Source organism: Mesoplodon densirostris, chromosome 3 (genome assembly GCF_025265405.1).
Source record: "Mesoplodon densirostris isolate mMesDen1 chromosome 3, mMesDen1 primary haplotype, whole genome shotgun sequence".
Classification (NCBI taxonomy): domain Eukaryota; kingdom Metazoa; phylum Chordata; class Mammalia; order Artiodactyla; family Ziphiidae; genus Mesoplodon; species Mesoplodon densirostris.
The window spans coordinates 133,249,694-133,255,530 of record NC_082663.1 but is presented as its reverse complement, the minus strand read 5'-3'; the positions used below and the strand labels follow the sequence as shown (position 1 = coordinate 133,255,530).

At 43.7% G+C, this 5,837-nt stretch overlaps 1 protein-coding gene across 4 annotated transcripts in view; it reads right to left on the bottom strand.

Annotated features, from left to right (window-relative positions):
- Window positions 1-5,837, bottom strand: part of GRIA1 (glutamate ionotropic receptor AMPA type subunit 1) — a 318,241-nt gene that overhangs the window by 185,362 nt on the left and 127,042 nt on the right. The window lies entirely within an intron of this gene.

Genomic DNA, 5,837 nt, shown 5'->3' with positions numbered 1-5,837 from the left:
GATTTAGCAGAATGGGTCTTTCTTCAAACACTTTTATTCTTGGTATACACAATACAGTGTATTTCAGTCAGTAAGTTTTGTGGTCTTGAATCCTTCAGATTGCTTGTGCTCATTTTGATAAGATTAAGTGTATATGCAGCTCTGGGCTCAGCTTCACCTCCATGGTAGACTTCCGCCTTGAGTCTCTCCTGGTCTTGGCCCTTGCAGCCCTGAGCATAGGGCAGGGACAGTACTGAGCACCAGTGACAGTTGTGCCCTCAGCAAGAGTTCCCTGTCTGCGAGCAGGTACACGTAGGACCCCTCCTCCATGTTGACATTTCCGGGATCACGTTGTACACCACTCATCTCCCGAGGCCATTATGTCCACATATGCGCAGTGTAGCACTGAGTGAGCATCTTACCCAACTTTTCAGCAGTTCTTTGTCTTGGAGCTTCAGTTAATGCCCCCAGATATACTCCTTCTTTTGAATTCTGCTATATATTAGTTGGATACATATATGGCACTTTCTACCTAAAATTAATTTATTCTGTAAATATTTATGAAATGACACACTGTATGTCAGGCACTGTACTGGACCTGGAAGGATAAAATATTATCCTGGAAGAACTTGAAGACTGGTAGATGGGAAACACAAATGATTAGAACGTGGGGTGAGAAGTATTATGATGAGGGGTCATGAAGAAGGGGATAACTAACCCAACTGTATAGTGTTTGAGAAGCCTTCCAGGAAGAAGTGCCACTGAATCTGGGATTTACAGAACAAATAGGATTGTGGCAGGTGAAGAATGGAAATTTATTTCGGACCCAGGTCAGCAGCATATGTAGACCTGGAGAGGCTGAGTGGTGTTACTTGCAGTGCTCCCTCCGTCCCAGCCCCCACCCTCTAATACTGCAAACTCTTGTAGTACCAAATGCCTCTCACCCATAGATGATCTTGAAATAATGGGATGAACACATTTGGCATAGTTGATGCCAGAGTCAGACAGACCTGAGTTTAAATCCTGGCTCCACCAGTTCCTGACTTTTTGACTGTGGTCAAGGAAATAGCATCTCTAAACCTCAGTTGCTACGTCTGCAAATGGAGACTAGTAGTGGTGCCATCATCTTAAGGATGTTACAAGTATGAAAATGACCTAATAATATATAAAAGGACATAGCACAGCACCTAGACAAAGCAAATCCCCAAGATGGTGGCTTTTATTGATAGTGGTAGTTGTTACCAGGTCCACCTAGACTAGGACCTCTCCATGAAAAGGAATCTGACTTGTTTTTCTTTGTGTTCTCCATTGCACCTTGAGCTGCATAGACTTGATGACAGATCCTTAGTTAGTACCTGCTGATGGATTTGTTGATGTGCATTTTCCATTAATTTGTTAAACAAATATTTATTGAGTACTTACTACGTGCCAGGCACTGTTACACAAGCTGTGGATACAGCAGCAAACAAGGCACCCTCCTGGAGCTTTCATCCTAGAATTCTGACCAGCACTTTCATAAAATTGACGGTTGCTTATACTTTAGAATCAGGTTTGGAAAGTATCATCCAAAGCGTGAGAATTACCTAAATTGTTAGTGATAATAACTGTAAATCCACTTGATGTTTCTGGAGAACCTGATTCCTTATCTTAAGTCCTCTTCAATGGTTCAGTATTTTTCCACCTGCCAGTAGGTCCTGCCTGAATCTAAAAGGATGATTTCCACTTCACTCCACAATCTACATCACAGGGTCCATCCCATAGTCCTTATCAGCAACAGACCAATTTGTTAATTTGCTTCTCTTTCTTGTTACTGCATTCTGCTGGTACCTGAGAGGCTCTCTGTTTGCATAGAAAGAGGAGTGAATTGTCAAGCAATTTAAGTTTTAACCTCAGTTTTGCTGCTATTAATTTGGATAGATTTTTCATTTATTCCTTCAGTGAATATTAATGGAGCACTTCATAGAGAGACAGCATGGCCTGGTTGAGCGTTCAGGCTTTGGGGTCAGAATGCCTGGGTTAGAAACTCGTTCTGCTACTTTCTAGCCATGTAATAGTGGGTGGGTGACTTGACCACTCATACCCTCCTCCTAGGATAGTTGTAAGTATTAAATGAGTTAATACATGTAAAAATCTTAGAACAGTGTCTCTAAAACTTGCAAGTTCTCAATAAATGTTAGACGCTATTACTTTCTTGTTAATATCTGTTGTAACTATCAAATGCCAGGCACTTTATATGGCCCTGAAGAAATAGTGGGGGTGGGGTGGGGTGGAAGGGACATGGTGTTTGTCCCTAGAGATCTTGCTTTCTGATAGGTGAAGAGACATTAAACAACTAAATACATAATTACAAATTTGATGAGTGCCAGGAAGGTGGTCTAACGAGTACCATTTGAGTTGAGACTTAAAGAATAAATAGAAGGTCAAGTGGTGAAGAGGAGGTGTGTGCCTATGTGTGAAAGCCTGTGTAGGAAGAAAGAAAAGCATGTGTAAAGGCCCTGAGGCAGGGACTGAAGGGTCTGTGTGGTTACAGTGTGGAGACTGAGGTGGAGATGTGGCTGACACAGAGGGCAGGGTCCAAGCCATGCAGTGCTGGGTGATGCCTGTGGAGCTTGAAAGTTTTCCTAAAGGCAAGGAAAAGCCATTGATGGCACATGGTTTCCTTTCTAGCACACAGATTTCCTCAAAACTAAAGTGAGAGGACTGTATTAAAAAGCTTCTTAAGCCTCTTTGACACTGAAGAATAGGAGATTCTATAGTGACTACTAAAAATAGAGGCAGTTTCTGGGAAAAGTAGAAAGAAAATAAAGAAGGAAGGAGGGTGTGAAGGAGGAAGAAGGGGAGATAAGAAAGGAGGAAAGAAGCAAATGACAAACTTCAGTGGAGACTTGAAGTCTGGAAATGAACTGTTGAATATTCAATACAGATACAGACTCAGTACATATTACATCTACGGGTGTGTAGGTGTGTTTGACTTATGCACGTATTTGTACATTCACTGATTTGGCAGGAAACCAAACCGGGGGAGTCTTTCCATGGAAGGCAAAGACTAATGGGCTGGAAAAGTTGGAGAGGGAGGAAAATGCTGTGTCAATCATTTTGGTTAAATGCATGATTGCTGGATATAAAGATACTTCTGGAACAGGTCCTGCTGGAAAGCTGGTGCTCAGGAATTGAAATGCTGGCTGCGTCATGGTTCAGTGGCTCCTTTCAGGAGCTGCACAGTGGAAGTCCAACAGAATTGCATTAGGAGAGGAGTGGCTGAGAAAGGACTCTCTGGAACTGAAAGTTTTATTGGAAAATGGAAAAGAAAAAGGAGTTCAGTCCAAAAGAAGGACTGACTCCAAGAATTCTAATTTGTTCCAGACTTCAGGAGCCCAAAGCGCTTGAACACTTCTTGCCTTGATGTTTAGATGTGGCGGTGAAAAGAGGCACGCAAAGCAGTGAAAATCAAAAATAAATAAGTGTTCTTTGGGCCCAGATTTTTCATTTCCAGCTGAGTAGGGTCGACATTTAAGGATTTTTTTTTTTTTTTTTTTTTTTTTTTGCGGTATGCGGGCCTCTCACTGTTGTGGCCTCCCCCGTTGCGGAGCACAGGCTCCGGACGCGCAGGCTCCGGACGCGCAGGCTCAGCGGCCATGGCTCACGGGCCCAGCCGCTCCGCGGCATATGGGATCCTCCCAGACCGGGGCACGAACCCGTATCCCCTGCATCGGCAGGCGGACTCTCAACCACTTGCGCCACCAGGGAGGCCCCATTTAAGGATTTTTGAAGGGGAAACGCACACCAGTTTGATTCTGCAAATGCTTTATAATGCTAATGCCACCTCTGGCTCTCAGTACTTGCTGTTGATTTGGGCATGTGTGGTTGGGTATCTTTTTTTTTTTTTTTTTTTTTTTTGCGGTACGCGGGCCTTTCACTGTTGTGGCCTCTCCCGTTGCGGAGCACAGGCTCCGGACGCGCAGGCTCAGTGGCCATGGCTCAGGGGCCCAGCTGCTCCACGGCATGTGGGATCTGCCCGGACCGGGACACGAACCCGCGTCCCCTGCATCGGCAGGCAGACTCCCAACCACTGCGCCACCAGGGAAGCCCGGTTGGGTATCTTTTGACTCTTGTAGCAAATGCTAGGAAAAATACTGATTTAAGTTACCTCAGTGCAATGGGAAGTAAAAGGAGCCCCTTCTGGTTGATGAAAAGTTCTTTTCTGATAAGGAAATATCCACTAGCAATATGTCATATTCTCTTAACTACTTCCTGGTTTGCCAGTGCTTCAGTTAGCATATGCCTGATTTGAGTTAATAACAGCAGCAGCCACTTAATGGGCATTTACAATATGTTTTAGGTACTGAAAACACATTATCTCACTGAATCTTCACAATACTTTATTAAGACAGATTCTTACCTTCCCATTTACACACAAGGAAACAGAGGCTCAGAGAGGTTAAGGAATGTTGCTGGGATTGATACACAGATCTGATTCCAAGCCCATACTCCCTCTGAGCCCATATTTTCTTATCCGTAAAGTGGAGGTGGTTAATAATATGATCTTTAAATTCTCGTGTTCCCAGATCTCCCTGAGCGAGACTGCAGATTCAGCAAGTTCACTGGTATTTCTGTTTTTCTCACCATGGAGCCCTCTCTCCCCATCCATTCTCGGTGTTCCAGTGCATTCAAAGACTTACTGCTATCAGACCTTGTTCTGGGATCACTCATCCCCACTAAGGGGATGGTAGATAACAGGAATCAATATTTAGCAATAATTCTTTACTTTTCTGCAGCTGGCAGTCAAGGGCTCGTACTCTCCCATTTCAGACCACCCAACGTCATTGGGAGGCAGACAAGGTGAGCATTCTCCCAGGTTGCAAATGAGAAACTAGGGCTCCTATAGGGAAAGTGAGTCAGCCAAAGCCACACAGTGAGTTAAAAGCAGCATCAGGACTACAAGCTCATATCTCTGAAGTCCTGGACTGTCACCTTTTCCAACAAAGGTGAGTTCCAAGCTCAGGGGCCAGGCAGGAAGCATAAATGAACAAATGGACAGGTGAGAGAACACTTTTCCCCCTGCCAGTGGTCACTTAGCTTTAGCCAGAATTCATCAAGTGAGGAGCAGGTCCAGATCTTTTTTTTTTTTTTAATTCTTTTTTAAAGAAAAACTTCACAGAGAATCTGGATTTTAATGTGCAATGCCATGATTTTGTAAAAGCTGCCTCAAATTTTGTTTCAAATCTTTGTGAGAGCCAACCATCACACATCTGTAAGCTAGAGCAACTACTGGGCAGTTTTCTATTTCTGTCTCACACTGAAGAAATGAGAGTTTGAATATGGATGCAGAGGTATCTAGCTGACAGCCCTTTCAACCACAGGAATGCCTATTCCATGGGAGATCCAAACCTCAATCAAGAAAACCTCAGAGAACAGTGAAGATTTTGGGTCCCAAACAAAAGAGGGTCAGAGACACTCCAAATCCCAGGAGCTGAGAAGATTGTACCTGCAGTGTGATAGTCAACCAGCTGTCCAGAAAAACAGAAAAAGTAGCATCTGCCAATTTTCATGATGTAAATATTCCCACCATAGCCAACAGCTACTGACGGTTTAACAACCAGTTTGCAAAATTCGTGAATATTTAACAGTTGGCTCCAGATATTTAATAATTGGTACACCAGAGTCCAGTGGTTCCAAAATGGTTGCATATCATAATCACCAGGGAGCCTTTTAAAAAATTCAGCTTCCCAGGCCTTCCCAGATCTACTAAATCAGACTCTCTATGGGTGGATCGTAGGAAGTTGTGTTTTCAAAGAGCTTTCTGAAATGAGCAGCAAGATTTGGAAATCCCCAGTGTAATCCCCACCTCCAACTAGGAA